The sequence below is a fragment of the Rhea americana genome, unplaced genomic scaffold, assembly GCF_003343005.1.
Source record: "Rhea americana isolate MKP2758 unplaced genomic scaffold, rheAme1 scaffold_148, whole genome shotgun sequence".
Classification (NCBI taxonomy): Eukaryota; Metazoa; Chordata; class Aves; order Rheiformes; family Rheidae; genus Rhea; species Rhea americana.
The window spans coordinates 913971-934325 of record NW_028185572.1 but is presented as its reverse complement, the minus strand read 5'-3'; the positions used below and the strand labels follow the sequence as shown (position 1 = coordinate 934325).

The following is a 20355-nucleotide window of genomic DNA, read 5'->3' as shown; positions in this document are numbered from 1 at the left end:
AAAAAAAAAAAAAAAAAAAAAAATCCACAACCAATGTGGCGTTTGGGAAAAGATGTGCGAGTGCTTGGCAGAAATGCAGTGGTTCAGGCTCATGCTTATATTCTCAGCAGTTTGCATTTTGAAAAACAAATTCTGATTGCAGAACAGAAGAGGGAAAAGAAAGCTGCTACCAGGGGACATTTATCTTTTTTTTATTGTTTGTTTTGTTTAAAACAATATTTTTGGGGGGTCTGGGTTATTTTACTTTGAAATAAGTATTAGTTAAGGTATATCACATCTTAAAAATAAAAACTTTTAAGTGTTGCGTGAGGCAGTATATATTTACCCTTTCTTACTATGTCCATGTGAAAGTCACAGTGGCTACAACCATGTAAGCACCTAATCTGAGAAAAAGCTTTGAAAATACATACTTATGCAGTAGTGCAGTAGTCTTTCCTGTCTTCTGGGATATGCAGTCTTCGAAATACTCTTTTCATACAGCCAAAACAGATCTGACTAAATACTCCTTGACTTGATAGACAAGACCTTTCTGCGTCTTGAATGCATTTACTCATGGCTCCTCCAGGAAAGTTCAAACCCTGTCAATTAAAAAAAAATAAAAAATAAAAAAACTAAAACAAAACAAAATCCCAAACCAAACTAAAAAAAAAATAATCTATCTACCTCCTCCAACCTGGATAAGCATTCTTAACTTTTTGCACTGAAGCCTGATATTGAATTCATAGAGGTGTATGTATATATATGTGTGTATGTATCCACGCATATATATATATATATATATATATTTTTTCTTATAAAAGTTCAGTGTGAAGGGAGTGACACCAAATGAGGAAAAGAAAGCCAGGCTTTGAAGTTGGAAGTTCCCGGCTCCTTTTGCAGGCAAACTTCTGCCGTGGGGTGGCAAGTCCTGCGCGCTCCCCGCTCTGGGCCGCGGGGCGAAGCACTTGGCGGGGGGCACTCGGGGTTGGGGGGGGAGCCCAGCCACCCCCAGCCCAGCGCCTTTCTGCCTCGCTGACCCCAATAAAAACTCACTGCCTGGGCGGGCGGCCCCTCCGCTCCTGTGCAAAGCGTGCGCGCCATATGTGCCTGCGATACCCCAGATTTCGGCTCGCCAGCAGCCCCCCGCGCACCAGCGGCGGGGAGTCAAGGGCAGGCTGTCAGTCGTCGGAAAGCCAAACCTTCCCCCCCACCACACACACACCCCCTACCTCGGTCCGGAGGAGCTGGGGCTGAGCCAGTAATTTGTATTTAATTTATTTCATTGGCCTTTGMGGAGCCAGGCGCCTCCCACTTGGCGTTTCAGCCTGTAACACTTTTATAGGCTTGGGTGGAAAAAACAGGGAGTGTGTGTATCTATATACCTAGATATCTATCTGTATGCATGCATGCATGTGTGCACGTGTATATATATGTATGCATGTACGTGTGTATGCATATGCATCCGTATATTAGTACGTGTGTGCATGGTGGAGGGGTGGAGGTAGGAAGACGCGTCCCTCTCGCTGTTGCACTGATTTGCAAGGGACGAGCCCTCAGCGCAGCGGGGCTACGCTGGTGCCTGCGTTAAAAAGGGCTCGGGGAATTTGCCGTTCAGCTGCCCCCTTCCCCATCCGATTCCTTCATCCCAGGCTGTTTCATCCTGCTGGATGAAACGTTTCTTCGCCGTGTCGGGGCTGTCAGGGGTTTCTTCGCTGCCCTGATCCTTCGGGAGGAGAGGGAGGGCAAGCAACCCAACCTGCTTCAGCTTTTCCCTCTTTCCACCGCCTAWAAATAAATAAATAAATAGAAAGAAAATAACCCCCTGCCCGGGATGGGGGAGGTACCGCCACCGCGCTAGCACGGGTCGCGTTTCTGCAGGCGCAGGATGCGCCTCACCCTCCCTCCCCACCCGTGCGCGCTCGCGGGGGTGCACGGTTTTACTGGGGGAGGCTTTCGGCTTGTCTCTTTATTTATTTATTAAATAATAATAATAATAATATTAATAATAATAATAAAGCATGACCCGGCGTATAGATCTTGTGCCTCGGTGGAGAGGGAGGGTCCTTCACCCGGAAAGAGGTTCTCAGGCTGCACTTTAACAGGGGAAGGAGGGGGAAAAAAAAAGGCAAAAGGAGGTGTGCRAGTTAACTTCCCAGGTTTCCTCTTGTATCAGATTCGCGAGGGTGCAAAGTAGGCGAAGAACAGCCCAGGGAGGGGAGTAAAATTGCTCATCTGGTTTTGATCGGAGAGGGAGGGGAGGAAAACACTTCTCTGATGGCTTTACTGGGGGGGGGTTGTCACCCTGGTTTTGGTGTGTCTGGGGAAAGAGAGAGCTCTGTACAGAGAAGRCTTTTATTTATTTATTTATTTAAAGTCTGTGTAACTTAATTATTTTACTTGAATAGTTTAAATTAGATACTTTCYTTTTGTTTTGGTGAGCAAATCAAGTGAGGGGTTGTTTTTGCTTTTATTTGATGAGCTTCCCGGAGCGCATAATAACCGAAACGTTATTTCGTTCCCTCTAAGACACGTACAATATTCCAATTAGGAGCCCACCYCGAATATTTTTTTAAGCCGGTAGCTCCCTGTTCCTCTGCTTGGGAGAATAAAACATTGAGCGCTTGGGTTTAAAGCAGCCGAGATGCTTAACCAGACTATCTTTTCCCCAGGAAAGTCATTTCCAGTTCTGTCCAAGCTCCCGCTTCACCGGCTCATTTTCTGACAGAATCGTATCTTTGCAAGAAGCACAACTATGATCTTATGTAACTTGATGTTTCCAGATCAAAAGTTACAAACATCGCAGTAATAGCACGATGAGAGAGATTTGGCAAGATGAATGTTGCCCAACATATGCAATTTCTTATTAAGGCTTGAAATCGAGGTGATTATAAAAATTTAGTGTGAGGGGGAAGGTGAATAAACAAAAAAATTCTCCTTTGACTCYGTTTTCTCTCTTTTCTAAAGCAAATTATTTTGTGTTTTAAAAACAACTCGAAGCTGTCTATCTCAGGTTTGAGTCAAAGGGGTGAAACTCTCTAAATCAGCATCAACTCACATTTAAAGACCGACTGTTACCTGCCCTGCTGCAAGGTCTACCAACCTAGCTCATAGTAACTAAGAGCCAAAATATTCTCTTTCTGCTCTGAACTGTCCAACTGGTTTTGCTGGGCGCTTTGACAGAGCAACAAGTGCCGCTTGCCAGGGAGCTGGGTATTCGTTGGTTCCTGGACCAACGTGTTTCAGCCAAAAAATTCTTGCAATAGAACATGTTAAAATATATAGACTTACATTTCTTCTTTGCTCTCAGTTAAAAGTAGAAGGAATCAGGATGACATTTTATCTTTAACTGAACACCATAGCTTGAGGAGTGGTGCTGTGGTGGGGCTCCAGCACTTGTATTTCCACTCAGAAAAAAAAAATAACAACAACAACAAAAAACAGTTTGCCTTCCTCTGCACCAGTTCACTGTCACCGTGCTGATAGTCAAAGGATTTTCATAGAAATACTTTTYTTTTGTCAGATCTCCTGACTCATTCTTTCCAGAGCATCTTTAAAGGCAGAGGTAGAGCTGATTTGCAAATGTGGAGGGACAGGCATTTCTTGCGGGAAGTTTAAATTCCTGGGGAGGTTGAAGCATTACTTAGGTAAAACCTTATGCCTTTACATCAGCTCACGTGAATGAAGTTGTTTGTTCCGGAGGGGATTTCAAACTTCGTCTCGTGTTGCCCTGTTGCATATCAGTGGAGGCGATGTTTTTTCAGACGTAAGGATGTCTTTAAAAGCGCTTGCTGCTGAAAGCTGTGTTCTTCCAGCGTATTGGCAGTCAGGAGGAAGAAAAGGCGATACGAGACTGAATAGATCTGGCAGGTTCAGTTTCCTATTCCAAGGTAAGACCAGCTTTCTAGGATTTGACACATCCTTTTTTTTTTTTTTTTTTTCTTTAAGAGATAAGGAGAGGAGAAAAAAATAAAGAAGCGAGGAGCTGCTGATGGTCGATTTAGGTGTTTGGCTTGCTAAATCACATTTATCAGTCCATTTAAATGGGGATAATTCAATTAGATTTCACTGATATCTCCTCAGGCTTGAGTAAAGTGGCATTTTCTACAGTCTGGGAAAGCTACAGCAGTTCCAAATTCTGCTTCACTGCTGCCACTAATGCTGAAGCCTGGGCGGCAGATGCACTACCAAGACAGCAACAGCAAGCACGGACGCAGGAGATGTTTCTCTGCCCATTGATTTTAGGTTTTGGGTGATTATTGAATACTGTTTTCCTTTTAAACACTGCATAGAAAGAATGTTGTTTGTCTGCTCATGTGTTGGCCTTCAAAATATTATTATTGAGATTGCTCGGTCAAGCTCCCGAAAGGTAGGATATAGTGTGATTAAATCTCATTTTAGTTCAACTTTGCATTGTGTATGCAGTAAGGGGTCAAGTGCATTAAATATCTTAAGCCTCCTTAAAACTCTCATTCTTCAGCTGTGATCTRTGCTCTGGCATTTGGGAAATATGAGGTCTACGGGTAAAAACAGGCCTTCTATATGATACCATGGGGATGGAAAAAGAAACTAGGATTCAGTCCTGGAGCAGGAGTATACCAGAGGCCATGCAGTCGTAAGGCGTCTCTTCCATCTGCTCCTCTGGACTTAAATGAAATGAATTTTATAAAGGAACTGAACTCCTAAATTCAGTAACAGAGAGTTTTCAGGCTTCTGCCAATTTCTTTTGCACTGCTGCGAGCTTGCTGTATGTTGAAAACCGTTTGCTCCTCGTCTAGCTAACCTAATAAAGAATAGGAAGGGAGCATTTTGGTTGCTCCAAAAGCCTTCAGAACTGACTGCCAGAAGTGGTTAGAAAAACTGACGGAGCGTGAGAGATGCTCAAATTTGCTTCCTGCTCCTTGATACACAGCGTATTGGTTGGTTGGGCTCAGTGCAGCACTGATCCTGCCAGCCGGAAAGAGAAAAAAGCAAGAAAACAGCCCTCGGTGTCGACGGGTTTTAAGGCGTGATCAGCTTTTTGGTGTTGGCACAGATTTTGACGCTAGAAAGCAGAGGGAGAGCAACCTCCAGAGCTCGTCTCAAGCTGTGCTCCTGCTGGCAGAGCCACAGTCAGGGGTTACTTACGGCAGTGAAGCAAAGCAAGGTTCACACGGGCTTTAATTGCTGTTGTGGGCGTTGGACACATAAGCAGATCAGACTCTGGGCTCCTGAGATGAGTATCCAGAGGTTGCGACACCTTTAGCTTCAGGATGGTTATGAAAGGTTGGGCTGAAGTGACTTGCCCAGCATTGCCCTCACGGCATCATTCTGCTTCTTCAGTCCTCTGAGGAGGACAYGTTCCTCCTCTTCCCTCCATCCTCCATGGAGTCTCTGTGCAGCTCCCCACTTCGGCAGCACRGGAGACAGGGAGCTCGGTGGTCATGTTCCCCTTCCCAGCCTCACTGCTTCACGTCCAGGCTGCCCTGGGTCATATACGAGCTTGCGACTAACCACTGTATTGCAAYGAAGGCAGATGGGGGGCTTGACTGAGGCGAAGCGTGCAACTTTCAGAGTGGTTTTTCTTAGATTCTAAATTTCCAATTTGCATTTTTTAATCCTACTATTTATCTGCTAGTCTGCATTTTTTTTCAAGTTGTTGTTTTGGTTTGGTTTCATTTTTTTAATGCAGGCTTATAAAAACTAGTATCTTTGTCACATTGCATCATTTTGGAATTTATATGTGTTGTCAATGGTGGGCCGATCATGGTTTAAGTTTACAGACCCTTGTCACTTGGTTCCACRGAGTGCTCTCCAAAACAGACCTATCCCACCCAGTCCAGTTCTGTCCTCATCTCCTGTCTCTCCCACATCCCCAGCCCTACCCTGAAATCGTGTTTTCATCCACTGAATCTCCTTTTTGCAGGCCTCTCACCCCAGCCTGGCTCAGCTCCTTCGTGCTGGGGATCACTGAGAGTTTCTCTGATCTCCGCTCTGATGCTAGGAAGCTGACCTGGAGCRTCCKCCAGCACAAAGCATCGTGTTCAGTSCCACATAGGTGGAAATTYAAGTGACTGAAGCTGGCAAGCRTGCCCAAATGTACCAAAACGYRTGTAGCAAGAGYGCTTTATCACCAATGTCTATACTTGGCCAGACTCACACAGGTTTGCAAAAATATTCATGAAAAAAAGTCCTCTCCCAGGCAAATTTCAAGTTCTAGATACCCAGAAAAGAGTTTAGAGAGCAGGTTATTGGCATTTTTTAACAYGAGTCAAAAAACATATTTTTCCCTCACTCATTCTCAGAAATTGCTGAACTGTTTTGACTGAAATTTTCCAAAAAACTTCAGCCTGAGGCAGACAGCTGGCATGGAAATTTTCAGCCCAAACAATTTGCTTAGTATAGTTATGAGAAACTGCAAATGGTGTTTTATTATTAAAGCTGTCTTGCTCTTCCCAAAATCAACAACACTGCTAACATTGCCTTTCACAAATGCAAAGATAACTTGAGGTTTTCTTGCACGCTGATTTTGTGTTTGTGTGTTTGACAGATATTTTTATATATTGAAAATCTATTATAAAACTGACACATGTATTTCAGCATATGTTAGCAGACAACAAAATCTCAGGCTTCCTGGGAAAGAAAAAGTGAATAAAAATAATGGGGATCCTAGGAAGCTGCATCARAGGGATACAGCATTGCAGGATTTGTAGAACGGGATTAAAAGCAAAGAAAGCCCAAGAGATGCTGCACTGACAGAACAATCACACAAATTCCCATGTATCTCACCTTGGGGTTTGTGGTCCTTCTGACAGAATAAAACTGATTCCATAGGACAATATTCTCTTCTAACAGTAGCTTTGATTGGAAATCAGAGCCAAAAAAAAAAACAAAAAAAAAAAAAGAGAAAAATCACCAACAACAAAACGTCAAAAGTGGAAAAGTAGATTTTTTTTTTTTGTACAATCTACTTTCTTCTTTTTCCTTTTTGTTATTGTTGATACCGGTGACTATTAAGGCTATGGTTTCATATCTGAGTCAACCTCAGGATCCATTGCCCTGGGAGGAGATAGGTGGTGCTCTCCCTTTTCTCCTACATCATCTGATGTCCTCCCTTGCCCAGTCCTGTCCTTCTAGTCCCCTCTCTTTGCACCTGTCTTAGGACATATCCAATCTTCTAATTTAAATCACTAACCCAGCAAACAACTAGGTCCGTCTTTTGTYAAGCTAGTTTTCTGCTGAGTTAGCAAGTTATGTTGACTCCATGTGGTGGGAGCATGTGATCGGGAGAAGGGATAAAGAGGGAAGGAYAAGCAACTTCTTGGAGGCGATGAGTTTTTAAACCGTTTTCGTGACACAAGACATTTTTCCCGGGTTGTCGAGCACTGACAGTCATTGTATTGTGCGGGTACAAAGCCTAAATGCTATTTATATCCAAATACAGCCTACGCCTTCTCATTGTAGTCTACTATCTTCTGGGCAATTTACTGGGCCATCCAGTTCAGCAGCTGCTGTAGGAGATGTCCTCCATCAACCTGTTGAATTCCTTTTGAACCCTGCGTATACTTGTGGTGGCCACAACATCCTGTAATAAAAAAAAAAATCAAAATTTAAAATTATGCACTGGGTGGAAAAGCCTTCTTTTAGCTGAGGTTTAATCTCACTAAGTAATTCCGTTAGGTGACTCTCAGTTGATGCSTTGTAGGCATTGCAATTTAACAGAGCTTTGTTCCACCCACTTTTCATTGTTCCTTTTCCAAGTTGAAAATTCCTGGTCTATTTAGTCTCTCCTCCTGTAAAAGTCTTTCCATCTTCCTAATAATCTTTGTTACCATTTCTCTTTCTACTATACTACTATATACTACATCTACTTTATATTTTGGCGATGTGTAGACCAAAAATGCATGTGACATTAAGACTGGCTTATACAATGGCAAAATGATTTTTTTTTTCTCTTTATGTTRTCTAGTATTTTTCCTAATAAATCCTAACATTCTCCTCGCGTTTTTGATTGGCACAAGCAGTGAGCTCATAGTCGTAGGGGACTTACCACAGTGATTTCCCTTCTCCTTCCCGAGTGGTAACAGTTAATTTAGAGCCCACATTGTGTATTTACAGTTGGAATTGTTTCTCCTTTTATGCATTACTTTGCTTTTATTGACACTGAATGTCATCTGATGTTTTTATCACCCAGCTAGTTACTCAGTACTGTGAGAGTAGGTTTCGTGTGATGATTGGAGGCTTCGGGGGAGGATCAAAAAGCACAGCAACAGAAAGAAGATCTCCTTTTGACTTTTATTCTCGTCCTGGGCATAATCTGGACAACAATATAGCCAACCAAATAAATTCGATATCGAGTAAAAGCAAACAGCCTGTCCGTCCTGTGGACGGAGCAACCTGACTATGGTTGCTCAAATGTTTTTGCTTCTCATTGACAGCGTCRGAGTCTTTTTTCTACAGCTTCTTTCCACAGAGCATCTGCTCTTCCTCCAAACAGCATGTCAAGCCTCTCAGTTCCCAGCCTTGCATCATCCACACTTGAACACTCAATAAATAGCTTAATTACTAGGACTCAGGTCATCCTCTCACAGTCTGATACTTTCCCTTTCCCCTCCATGCCCTAAAATTCACTCTTAACTCTCTCAAAATCCATGCTATTTTGATGATGGCCTGCAAAGATGCCCAGAGTTTGGAAGTTTGGGATATCCTTCTCCTTATGCGTTTATCTTGCAAGAAAGTCTGATCAAAGCCACTTCTCTGCTGCTTAAAGCCCTGTTTGTTGTCAGGCTCTTGCATCTGCCTGAATAGGGTTTGTTTTAGGACTCGAGTTTTACAGTATATTATTGCCAATGTTCTTCAACAATATTACTTGGGATTGGAGGGAAACACAAATGACTCATATGGAAGCTGCTTTCATGCCTCCATACCCTGCATATGCCTTAAAATGTCATCTGTTTGTGGATCTCTGTGCCAAACACTGCCGATCAGGGGCTCCAGGGAACAACATTATTGTACACCTGCATCACTTAGTTTTGCATGATGTTATATATTCTGCATAATTAATGTTTTGTTGAATTTTAGGTGTTTGTTTCTTTTGGCTTTTTTATGACTTCTCCCGAGATAATCAGGCAGCAAGGGTCTAGTTGAGAAGATGAGAATAGGGAAGAAAGGGCTATCAGAAGCTGGCACTGGAGAACAAAGTGGGTCTTTTGGGAGGAGGGTTGACTGGGGTGGGAAATTGGAGAATAAAAGGAATGGAGGCACCTGTGTCAGCTCCTTTGATGCTAGAGCTGTTTAGATTGCTGATCTACTGTGCACTGATGATTGCTGTACATATATATATATATTTTCCTGTGTTTCTTCCCTCTTCAGAGCATCAGCGACTAACAATTATGTAACATCTCTGTTGTGCATGAAAAAAAAAAAGAAAAAAGAAATCTGGGTACTTTTTACTTGTCACTTACAATTTCCATTCCCTCCACCCAACCCCAGGAAAAGCTTCTGATCAAATATGTGTGTGTGCAGGCACATGTTCTTCATCTGTCAATACTCAGGATTGTTTATCTCTCCTTCCCTCTGTTCAAATGAAAATACCTTGAGTTAACTTAACAGTCATTGCACAGACTATATGGTAGCTTGCCTTGCAACATGTTTCCCTGAATATTTCATGAAGGCCTTTTTTTTTTGAAATGTTCACGGCTTTTGCAAGCTGAATATTTGGAAGTGGACGTTCCCAGCCACACAGAGATCTGGGGGAGATAATAAGAACCAGTGACATCCCATCACTCTTGAATCCCAAAGCAGAGCAGCACTTTAACCTAAACCCAGGCCAGATCTAAGGATCACTACTGTTAATTCAAAGTCTCCTGTTGGTTTTAATGGGCTCTGGATCAGACTTTTTAACTCCTGCTGTGGAGCTGGGCTGGTTTCCTCAGTGTAGAAATGTGAAATGACCATGAAAATTGAAGGCTGGTTTGGAAATTGATGTCATTTTGGATTCCTGACTAATTGAGCATACTAGAACAGGAGGGTGGTAGGATTTGTTCTTTCTTTTATTTTCTTTTATTTTCTTTTATTTTCTTTTTTTTTTTGCTGATGTTCCCAAGTAAGTCCATGATGTTTCCCAAGTTCCTATAATGAAAACATGAAGAGTGGTGCTTTGTAACTATTTTTATACCTACATCAGACTGGATGGTAGTGGCTTTGAATTATTTAACATTTTTCTTCCTCAGCTGTCCTCTCCAGTGAGCTTCCACTGCAGGGCTGCAGGAGCTGTTGTGTAAGAAACAATGCAGACAGCCTGGCATTGTCTACTGTGGGGCTTTTGCTTGTTTTTGTTTTGTTTCATTCCTTTAATCCTATTTTGTCCTTTCTCTCGCCGGTGGGAGGAACATCARGCCAAGGTATTAAATCATACTGACCAGTGTGGGCTGAAAATGAAGCATGTGCCAGCTAAAGACACAAATGGGGAGCTTTCTGCTTAAAACACTGAACTCCCATGTCTGTCACATAGGAGGAGCCAACTATTTAACATTCAGTCCATTCAAAAAACATTATTATGTCCCAAAGGTAATTTAAAACCACATCTGTTAGAACCATATGTGGGGGAAATACACCTTTTTTTTCCTCCTCCTTTTTTTTTTCCTTTTTAAAGTCCCAAGTTATCCTGTTAACCATATCCTATGGTTACCTTCACTGTGGCCTCTTTTAAAATTTCAGACTGACAGCCATAAAATGCCTGGAACAAAAGAACTAAATGAATTGAACTCTTATCTTTTCCCTTTTGTAATTAATGTGTGGGCTCTTACTGGATATCTGCAAGTAAACATCCAGCCTTGAAAAGAAACCATCAGTAGATTGGGATCACGCTTCAGGATCTGTTGTCTATAATCTGGTATTTGTTTTTCTACCTGAGATATTGGGTATTTCACAGTTTTCTCCCTGTTGTCCTTCCAGTTGCCCATTAGCAATATATATGACCTTTGAAAATGGCTCTTTCAGGCTGTCAGTGTCTAATTTTTACCGTGTGGAATTGCCATTGGATTATTCTGTCCTTAAAAACGGTAGGTAAAGTTTTGTTTTCAAAGCATCCCATCATTATCACCTGACGAGCCTAATGTTGAGATCCTGAAACCTAAATTGTGCTAATAACATATCTGGCACAGCTAGTGGAATTTGACTTCATATAGCCCCCAGGGTCAAAATACCYGCTACAGCTCCCTAATTGCACCACGTAGAACGTGCGTCATGTGGCTTCTTTATCGAGTGCAACATACTTTGCCATGTTTGTGCGTGCTCTAGCCCTGATTCATGCCAGACAGACGTAATTCCCTGAGTATGGATGATGGTCACCTCCCTGTGCAGTCAGTGAAGACAGGATGGCACCTCCAGGAAGAGAGTCAGCTCGTCTAGGATTTGAGCCTATCTCTGACTATATAGGACTGGAGATGTTTTTCAGACCTGACTTAGGTGTCTCGGTTACCGGGAAAGAGTTTGGATTTGGAAGGCCACTTTTGGATGATGATGGCATAGAGGGTTATGTTTTAATTATGACTGCCAGGCTGTCACATCAGATGCTAGTGTTCAAGCTGTGATCCCATGTTGTTAAGTAACCCTATGCATGTTAAGTGATTACTTTAGAGCCGCTCACAACTGTAGCTCGCTCTCTGAACTACCCTCCTATAATAAACAGCAAATTGCTTCTCTGCTGAGCCTTTTGTTTAAGTACTGAATGCATAGTCCTCTGCAGAGTCCCATAGAAATCTTGGCCCTTCTTTGAATTATTGGGTTTTCTCAAAGGCGCATCCAGTCTGTTTGCAGTATCAGGCTTTCATCCATTCCTCCTTCACAAATAGTCTGTACATCTTGAAGGAAAATAATCAGAAAGTAAACAGATAAGCGTGCAAGTTGCATTCCTGAAACCACCACTCATGGCTTTCTAGTGGCGTTACAGCACAGCATATTGTGCATCTCCCTCCAGCTGCGTTTTGAACGCTGAGCAATGAATTTCTTGGCGAAACAGAACATTAGTGATCCTGATGTACAGAGCACCTAACAACCGAAGAGTTAAATACACAGCTATAAATAGCATGCCTACTTTGATGGGATGCATTGTGTTGTAATTTTAGTTCTAATTAAAGTTTGGTTGTAACCATGAAATATCTCAGKCTTTCAGGAACATGTGTAAATCTCTGAAATTAAGCTGKTTTTTTTTKTTGTTGTTGTTGTCTGAATGTTTTGGCACAGTTGTGCCATTGCATATGAAGTTTTATGGGTAGCAGTATAATAAGGATGGGTTTGTATGTCAATGAGCAGCATTTTTTGATTCATTTTGGGTTAATCAAGAGCTCAAGTTAAATCTGAATGCATTAATTTGTTCTTGATTTAAAATGAAATTCTGCTATGTCCTCAAAAACTTGTTTCTTCCTATAGCCAGTCTGATGTTGAAATGAGTTTGTGGGGTTGATCATTTCCACATAAATGGGAAAATAGCTATTCTAAAAAAAAACTAATTTGAATGATGTACATGGAAAATGTGGGAAAAATGAAGAAAGCTGCAAGCGAAAAAACATGTTTTATGTTTTTGGCACATTGTGGTTTGTATGCCTAATCCCTGTCCTCATGCGATCCCTAAGCATTTGATGGATGAGAAAGAGAATTGTTGATCATTTCATGAATCTCTGCCAGCAACACACACCAAATATAATTAACTCTCTAATTTTATGCTTTTAAATACATTTTTTGCTGAATATGGTAAATTAGCCACTTATCTGTCAATCTGGGAGGAGACAATGCATTTTGGGTTGTATTCTCTAACCACACTTTGTGTGAAACATGGTGGTATTTTTCTAAAACAGCTCCCCATTTCTGTTAGATCATTTCACCTTTGAGGTTTCATGGGAGTCATTCTGGAACTTCAGCAAGATCGCCACAAATGATACTTTTGACTTCTTTGCGTGGTGGAGTTGGCCCAGGTTCAGTAATTCTTGTCTTTCTAGGTAACTCAGTGCAAGACTCTTGCAGCTGTGATGATGAATAAGGGAAGTTTAATGTAGTTCATTTGATTTTAACTCTGTTTCTGGTGTAGATCTCAGGCTTATATCATGGTAGAGGGCTTTTATAATATCTGTTGTGTGGCTGATCAACTCCATACAGTGTTATCATTCTTCTGCCCATAACACATGGGCAAAAAAATTTTGATTGTAGTCAACTTTCATGTAGCTGTGATCCTATTCAAAAGGAAAGCACATAGTCCTTCCATCTTTATCTATAGATAAGTGAGAAAACCCAAGAAATTATCATTTTGGAACAACAGCAGTGTTAGCCTTGACCAGAGGGACACAAAACAAGGAGGAACAAGGACTGGTATTGAAAGTGTAACACCTGATGGACCCACTCTCCATGTCTGTGGTTGTTGGGTCCCTCCTGGCCAGAGCACGATTCCAATGGGACGTAGCATGATGCACTTTGCTCTCTCCTTGAGCATGAGGACACGCTCCATTAGCTGGCATTTGTTTTTACAGTGTATGTGCTGGGCAGCTTAGGTGGGAGCCGAACAACCCCCAGCCTTGACATCATGCCCCACAGCGGAAGTTACTGATCCTTTTTCCRTCACTGTTACTTGATCATTATAACGACGTCTCTTTGTTGCARGACATGTTCCCCAGCTCTCATTTTCCGGTGTCTTGTGCTTTAGGGCTGGTTGGACACAGACTTGGCTCTATGCTATCCTAGAAGAGTATTCCAGGCCAGATGGTAAAAATCTCAGTTTCTTCAAACACCCGCACAAAATCTTTTCTAATTTTATCARATCTTTTCAATTACACACCATTGTTATGTATTAGAATTGTTGTTTCCGCTATGAAAAGATTAGCCATTTAGCTGTCAGGAGTTCTCAGGGTCCGGGACCGTTTGTGTATAATATGTTGTGATCAATATAGACACATTCCCAAATCTACATGCTTCAATGAAGAAACATATGTCAGGTTTAAAAATTATCTGAATTCTATATTATGCCAAAAGAGTTGAATCCTGGGACTTTCTACAGTATATGCTTTTGGCTTCATTTCTGCACATCCCAGATTTGTCTCAGATAAATAATTTCAGTGTGTGCACTTAACTGCTCTCCAGCATATTCTGGGTAGCCTCTTTCTTGGCTGGAGAGGTTCCTGTCTTCTAGGAGACAGAAGAAAGGACATTWGGGAAAAGGGGAACAAAAGCAAAYTGGATTTGAGTGCAGAATCACCCACATGCTACTGCCGTAGGCTGCTGAATTCTCCAATTTCTCATCCCATTTATAATCTTTAAAAGAGAAATAATGTTTCAAAACTAGCTCAGAGGCAGCATTAGCAGAGTGATAGGCATCTAGCCCATAACATCATTTCAGATATACTCTCCTCACATAAGGACAGTAAACAGTTGTTAGCTGGTAACAATACATAGTTAGCTTTTTATCTTGTTTTAACAGCAATGATTCAGGTTTTTTGTAGACATGAAAACAGGGGTGGAGACAGAAGATGCTAAATGAAACAGGTTGGTTAGAGTGCAAACAGAGAAAAGATTTGCTTCTCTAGGTGAGACCAAGTCCCTTTGTTTCCTTTCTTTATCCTTATTGGTTTGACAAAAGAGCTATCTGGAGCACAAAAATCAAACCCAGCAGTTATCTTAGCTGTTTTGTCAAGTGCCACACATGCCCAGGCTGCTTTCTCTCTTTCTMGATCATGGTATTGGGAGAAGCATGTGACTGAGAGACAGAAAGACTGCAAATCTAAAAGTTTTGTGACGCTTCAGATTAGTTGGAGCAGCTGATGCACTAAGGCCGTATAAACCAGATAAAACGAAACAGGGCAAAGTGGGACAACGCAGACTCACTCACATGAAAAGCAGTTCAGCTCTTCAAATTGGAGCAGAAGGGAGGGAGGAACCCAAAGTAAGYTGATAAAGCCTAAATATTTTCAAGTGTTGCTCATAATAATCATAGTCTTGATCTCTGTCTGTGAGCCTCCCAGAGAAGAGTAGGAGAAGAAAATTTAAAGGTTAACCCTAGGCACCTCCATCCCTTCTCACAAGCTGCACTGGGAGATATGATAAAGGCAGATTGGGATGACCCCCCCCGAGGTAAACGTGTCAAAACATTTTTCAGCATCTGTCTACTTAAAACTTCTATTTAGTGAGCCTAATCAAAGCAGAAGCAGCTTTTCTCTTCTTTAARGAAGGACATTGCAGTAGCTACTGATGGAGACTACTACCATGTGGTCACCAGGGACCTCCTTACTAAAACACCTCCTCAGCCCTACAAGTATCAAACCCCCTTTCCCCACCAGCTTAGGGTGACTACGACAAAGGCAGGTTCCTTGTCAAAACTGACCGTGCTGAGAGTCAGAAACTCCTGTGAGTTAGGTTCCTTTCTTCTTGAAATCTCCTTGGCAGGAAACTTGCATTGGCCAAGGCCCAGGGAACTCTAGTTAATAAATAATTATGTTGGAGGGACTGCTCACCCTGTAGCCATGATAATTAGGATCTTACCAGCAATTCAGGTCAGTTTATATTCTCAACATTAATGTAGGGCAAGCAGGTGGGACTGTGGGTTGTAGTCCTTTCTTATTTGTGAAATAAGGCAGTGTCATAGTTTGTTAACTATGTCAAATTCTAGGGCTTGAAAAGGCTCTTTGTGGYGAAATTGGAATATCAGTAACTACCTGTCATTTCTCATTATTGGCTCTGTATCTTGATGATCCCAATTAGAAATACTGTATGACTGATTTGATAGCTAATATCAGGGTAGGAAGGTATCAGAACAGCATGGTGTCCTTGGTTTATATTCTTCACACCCCAAYTGCTCTTTGAAAAAGTTCCATATGATTATTAATAACTACACGGCATATTATTTTCCACTTGAGAAACAGTGACTGAAAGTCAGAGATAAAGATAGTGGCACTGCCAAAGAATATTTTGCAGGAGGACATTGAGTGTATTTCAACCAAAAAAAAAAAAAAAAAGAGGGGAAATAGAAAGTCCACAAAAAATATTTTATAGTAATGGATGCAATTTTGAGAGTCATCACGGTATCCACTATATGCAAAGACTTACAACGGGAAAACTGTTTTAGTAATCAAACTGTAGGTAAGAAGAAAACTGGGAGGTTAAAGACCCCTCTGTGAGATGAGCAAGTGCATAATGGTTTCAATATTCATTGTTACTTGTCTTTTGTAATCTACAGATGTCAGTTGACTCTTAATAACCCTGACACATTAATTTGAAATGTTTTTTAACCTTCATAAAGGATACTGGATGTAGTAGCACAGATGAACTAATCTCTGTCGATGCAAGAAGGGACATTTCAGAGGAGAATTTTGTTCACAGAGGGAATTTTTCCAATACAGTGTGCAAGTCTCTTTTCATAAGTTATTACTGGTATTTGTACTTTCTTATGCATTTACAAGATTATGAGAAACCATTTCCTGGACTTACATGGTTTACCATGTTTATCAATGACCTGGGAGAGAAAATAAGGCCATTGTCAATAGTTTGCAGATGTTCTAAAAGTTGGGGGATTTGGTAATAAAAGAGTAGGAGGTACTGACAGAAATCTAAATAACTTGATAAGCTAGATACAGACAAGCRATATCTCCTTTAATGTAGCGAAACATAAACTCATATATCAAAGAACATAAAAAGCAAGTCGTGCCTGGCATAGAGGAGGTCTAGGCAGCCAGAGACTGTAAAATATTTTTCTCACATGATGGATAATTAGCTAAAAAGGGAATTTCAGCTTAATACTGTGGCCAAAGGGCTAATGTGAACCTTTATTGGTTTTCGCGAAAAGAGAGTCTCACACTGGTGTAGTTGAATTTAGCGCCTCTCTTTTGGCATTGGTTAACTGTTGTTGAGATACTTTCTTAGTCTGGTACCTGTGATKGAGAAAGGATGTTGATAAACTGAGGAAGATTTAGAAAATAGGTATGAGAACGGTTAAATGATTGGTAACACTTCRTAAAGGAAGAAGTCCCAGCTTATCAAAGAACATGCTAAGGATGGATCTGAGCATTTTGAGTACCTACAGAGGCAACAGAAATTCGCTGATGGAGGGCTCTTCAGAACGTGTGTGACAGTCCGAAAGGACTGTCAGGAAGCTGAAGCTRGACAAAGAAACCTGAAGCAAACCACATATTATTTACTGTGAAAGGAGTTAACCACAGGAACAACTTGAGGAGAAGTATAGCGATTCTCTAGGCTTGGAAAGTTTTTTTTGTTTGTTTTTTTTTTTGTTTGTTTGTTTGTTTTTTACTTTGTGGTGTGTTTTAGTATGTGCAGTTGTTCAAGTTTTTTTTTTTGTTTTTTTTTTTGTTTGTTTGTTTGTTTTTTACTTTGTGGTGTGTTTTAGTATGTGCAGTTGTTCAAGCTGGAATTAAGTCAGCTAAACCTTCCACTCTCTAATCACACACAGGATCTGGCTAGTGGTCCCTCTTATCTGCATAACGTATTTTTGTACAATACTTGGACATTCAGCACCTGCTTCTTACGGCCTTCCACGTGCCTAGCAGTTGTGTCCTTTGCCCTCTGCGTGTTTCTGAAATGGTGGCAACCACATTTCCAGAGCAGAACTTTGATTTCCAAAGCCATTAGGAATGTTTCTGCTTATCAAGGGCTGATCAGAGGTACCCACACCTCCCAAATCTGAATGTGAAGCGACTGAACTCATAGGATAGCCAGATTGCATATGACCATCTGGATTGTTTGTTGTTTTCCATCTTTTGTATGAATTTGCACCTGTACAAAATGAATACGAGTCACAGAGTTTGGTAACAATTTACATCCATACATACCCTCAAATGYGACAACAAGTAAATAATACATGGGAGCAGAGATCCAAGTGTCAACTTTTACTTCTAAATAGAATGGCAATTTATGTTAGAAGGAAACCTGAAACAAGTTTAAATCTTGTGGGAAAAAAAAGGTAAACTCTGGGTCTAAGAATGGCTCTTTTCTGTTTTGTGGGGTTTGGAGTGGAGAAAACATAGATTTGGACACACAGCATTTATTTAATCTGCAATCTGTTATCTGTTGATAATCCAGGCAAATCTCAATAAAAGCAGCTGTGCCCCATTATGTACCARATTAGGTTTCTGCAGCCTCAAGATCTCTCTTAGTTTTCTAACCTGGTGCACCATGCAATGCCACCTTCACGTCATACAGAGATGGGCACTATTTAAAGAGCAGCAAGCCAACCAATCCACTGATCTCGCTGCCAAGCAAAGAAAGAATTAAGGAAAGCAGAAAATTATATCTTTTCCTTCCTTTAATGCTAGTGGAAACAAAGTTGAGCCTCTGATCTGTCTGTAGCGTCAGTTCATGTCACCTATGTATCTGTTAKTGTAGCTCTTAATGATAGCATCCAGATAAAGCATAGATTATGGAGGTGCAAGCACCTGGGAAGGGCTGTGAGCAAGCATGTGGACAGCTCTGGARGCAGAGATCGTGGGTGCTGCCTAGTAAAACTGCTGTGGCTTGATTGGATTTGATCATTTATTCATTCCTTCAAACTGCAAGTTTAACCAGCACAAGCTTACATTAAACTAAAATGATTTGATCCGCATAAAGGTTTCACTAACTCCAATTACTTAAAACCAACGCAGACCTCATTGATATGGTCTCTGGGTGGAGAAAATCCTTGTTCTTCGCTGGCCTTGCCATTTGTAGCTAGTTATATCAGTGCAAAATAAATACTGAAAGAGAATAGAAAGCAAACAGATCAGAATAGGTGTGTTTCTTGTCTTTTGCTCCATTTTCACTGTACCTTGGTCAAAGTCCCTTCATAATGCTCTGGACTATCCAAATGCAGCCCCCATGTGTAATATAAGGTCAAATGACTTTATGAAGTGCAAACCAGACAGAACGATAGCTTATGGATGATGGCAGAGAATTTGCATCTATTTGTTAATTAATTTGTTAATCTAGATGATTAATTTCAGTTCTCCACATCAGGGCAATGATTAGCAATGATTTGTTTTCAATCAGAAGATGGGAGACAACATGACAAGGGTTTGGGTTTTATGTGAATGGATGGGTTATTTGGGGAACGGAAGTGTCGGGGCAAATTCAGTGTTACGGGACCACATTATTTCACTTCAAGAAAAACTGTTGGGCTCTGGAAAACTTAGCAGACCTTCAGTTCATAAGCATGACTGCAGGTAATGGTAACCGAAAAGTGCAGCAGTGCACAAAGCATTCTATTTTTCTTTTTGAGTGTTTGGTTTGGCAAGCGATAGCTTTCACTGCAGCTTCAAACCCCTGACCATTGATTATTGAACCAATAACTGTGGCATCGTAAAATACCTACTCCTTTCACAAAGCTTTCCTTATCACAGTCCAGGCTTTGCTGACATGGGGCCAACTTTATGTACTTATACACATTCTTTTAGTTTTTCTTCACTGCATTCTTGCTTTAACAGATGATTCCCAAAGCACTTAAGGAAGCAGCGAATTAATGAAGAATGATACATAAGTTTCCTCCCTTTCTAAGGGACTCTCTCACAAATTGGGATCCGGAATTCTAATATATTAATTTTAGAAACGCCCTATTTTTGATGACTGAGTGCCACTGGCGATCCAGAAAGAGGGTGATTAATTTGAAAAGCAATTGTTTTTTCTCTGATACCTTCAGMCATATTTGTCATGGCTTTTATCTTTGTCATTTTCTTTTGTCCCAGGAATTGATTCTTCCACATGAAATTTAGCCTCTCCTCCCAGCGTAAAATTTCCCATGAGTAAAACTAATAGTAAAGGCTATTACCCAACATATTACCCAGGGCTGAGGTAGTTATTCTGACTGTCTATTTTTATTTAATACCATATATCTTTTTATCTTTACCCAYGGGATGAGTTTTTATTCCCATTAGTAGAGTTATTGGCTAGTGTGACTTCACTGACATCGCTGGAGTTATGTGGGCATTATCAACAGTATTATTGAGTGGAGAATTCCTATAACACAGAAATTTAGTTTTCATCCATATAGATCCATCCATGCTAAAAAGTGCAATATATTCTTGCATATAGTTACTTATGAGTCTGCTATGGCAAATGAGAAATGGGTTTCAGATTCACAGGTMCTCTCTGCATTTCTCAAAGATGATCCAACAAGGAATTTCATTAAGCACGTGTCATCAAATAACTGGTTATCATTGTTTTTGCAATCTCTGTCCCATGTTTATGGGCAGATTTATGAGGAACAAAAGTGTGCCACAATTTCCTTGAAGAGGAATTCTGCCTCTTGAAGACAGAAGATCATTTTATGGTCTTATAACTGATGTGTAGTAAAGAGAGTCCTTAGATTAGTTTAGTCCTTGTACTGTAATGACCATAAGGCATGAAGAAATGTTGTTTGACTTGGTAGCTCTGTAG

General features: G+C 41.0%; 1 long non-coding RNA gene across 1 annotated transcript in view; it reads right to left on the bottom strand.

The window, feature by feature from the left end:
- LOC146599072 (uncharacterized) overlaps positions 1-1124 on the bottom strand; it is a 2209-nt gene extending 1085 nt beyond the window's left edge. Inside the window, exons 1-2 of the long non-coding RNA XR_014895118.1 lie at positions 1033-1124; positions 411-578 (exon numbers count right to left, since the gene is read on the bottom strand). This is a non-coding gene — a long non-coding RNA (uncharacterized LOC146599072). The remainder of the gene's footprint in view (positions 1-410; positions 579-1032) is intronic.
- Positions 1125-20355: the final 19231 nt, after the last annotated feature.